A 2,383-nucleotide genomic window follows, 5' to 3' on the forward strand; every position below is an offset into this window, starting at 1 on the left:
AGCGTTTCGAACGGCAACACCTTGTCATTCAATTAATGTCAGTTTCGGACTTACTAATGAAGGAACGTCTAGTTTTAACAAACATGTACAAATGCTTTTCTAAATTTGAAAACCAGACTACCGTGTAAGATGAAATATTGGTGGAGATTTATTTTGGCTAGATTGGCGGATTTTTAGCGAACACCAATACAAAATCCGCCATCAATTTGGCCATCGGAATATGTTGACGTCATCGCCCACGTGAATCAAAAATCAAACAACCTCGATCACCGGACTTCGCTATTGCAATCAGTTGCGCTGCGCGGAGTGTGCCATAAGTCTACAGACCGGTATACTTTCTGGGCGCAGCTTGGCATGGACTAGACCGGGCTATAGCGTCATATACACACACCACCCTTTTCCAGTGTGGATCTGCCACTGATTGCACTTTAGCAGCCCATTAGAAGTCAATAAAATGGGCGTGCCCTTAAAATGGGCGTGCCCGTAGCATCGTGAAGGTTAGCTCCTCATTTTTAGAGATCACGCTACGCCCCTAAGCTTTTACAAGGTGAACAATTTTTGTGCTGGGACTGACGTGTGCTTGAATGCATTACCCGATAAAGGTAGATGATACACGGCAAATGGAATAACCGGTGCAAGAAGCAGATAAACGATAGAAGTAGAAGCGGATACACACAAAACGTCTGTGTTTCAGTGCTAATTACGTAAGTAACGGCATATCTACAGGCGTACAAAGTGCGGGTTTGTTTGTACAATAGCAAGCAAGCGATACCGCTAGTGCTCTGGCTTGAGATAAACACACTAGCACGAGAAGGTTAATTCGTTGCGTTGTTCGTGCAGTGTGGGCCACAAACCAATGCCTTTCGCTATCTCGTGTAATCTCATGAAATTTTAGAGTGACCGAAGATCTAGGAGCGTGCGCATGGAAACTACTGTACTAGTATCTATATATTGACACTATAATATTAATTGTTTTTAGTACGATATGGTGCTATCAGTGGCGGATCGACAGTTTCTCAAACGGGGAGCACAGGGAGTGCGCTTCAGGCTCCCGGTAATGACGTCACGAATCTACAAAGCACAGAACTCATAATTTGTTACTGATAACAATGAGTTATCTAGAACATTATTACATTACCTTCGAAACATACATCATTTTAGTATCTAGAGATGATATCGGATCGTTGATCGTTGGATCATTTCACAAATGTATTACGAAGGCATCATAATTATTATTATACTAGGATCCATGGCCCGTCCTTCGTACGGGCAAGACTGTAGTGTAAAGATAGGTGTGTGGACACGTCACGTGCAATCTTTGCTGCGAGGTCCCGGATGTGCTGAATGAATTCGAATCTTGCTCTTCGCGCTTGTTTCGATAGAAATCGACACACTCCCCGTGTAGCGCTTGCTGCAGAAAATGTGTAGGTTGGATTCGGTGCAAATGTAATCGGAATTTGAAGAGAAACGAAAGCGCTAGAAGAGTAAGTTTCGTCGGCAAGAGATATTCGATTGCTTGAAGCTTTGCGAAGGACGACGATGCATACAGTCTACACGGGACTGATGGGGGCGTGTGTTCGAATGAACTGCAATGTGTAGCGTTTGCGTCGTCGAGAAATGTTGGTCGATCCCTCGAGAGGAGACCCGGTGCATTATTTTTTAATTGTTTTACGCAAACCTTCCTCTGTGCGTGCCGAGCGTGCCGATTTCGGTTGCGAACGGACAAAAGACTTAGTACAGGCACTATATGGTTTGACCTTAAACAAATTGCAACACAAACTCTCTCAACTGTTTCCTACACAGAAAAGTGTACTCTATAACATACTAAAAGTCTTAGTAAATTCTTTGAGGGGAAGTGAGCGTATTACCACTTGTAGCATTCAAATCACGTGACCTTCTAAACTATCTCTTTGTCTAACTTACAGTTCTTCTGAAACACGGATATCGCATTGAGTACCGTAGAAACACTATAGTGAAGAACAAATACTTCACTCGAGACTTGTTCAAAGCTTCTCCATCGGCGATTAGGCTAGTACGCGATCGAAAACGCCGTCGTTTCCAGATTATCGTCGTGTTCTCATGTAGAAACCGCTCTGGCAAGGTTACGATTATCTCTTTGAAACAGTCAACCGTTTTGGCTTCTCCGTTACTCACTTTTTCAGACCATGACCGAAATTACGGCTAGTAGCCGGCGTCAAGTTCCCGTATACCCGGGAATTTTAGATTTGTCAACGTGGCATTGGACGCGTTAGAGGTGTCTGAAGAGTGTATCATATTGTATCTTATTGTTGATGCAGTTCTCAGTGCCTTTGTGCGGGCCAAAACATCTAATGTGTCTTTACCCGGAAGTTCAGATGACCAGGAATGTGGAAACAGAAGAGTT

Source organism: Corticium candelabrum, chromosome 1 (genome assembly GCF_963422355.1).
Source record: "Corticium candelabrum chromosome 1, ooCorCand1.1, whole genome shotgun sequence".
In the NCBI taxonomy this organism is placed as follows: domain Eukaryota; kingdom Metazoa; phylum Porifera; class Homoscleromorpha; order Homosclerophorida; family Plakinidae; genus Corticium; species Corticium candelabrum.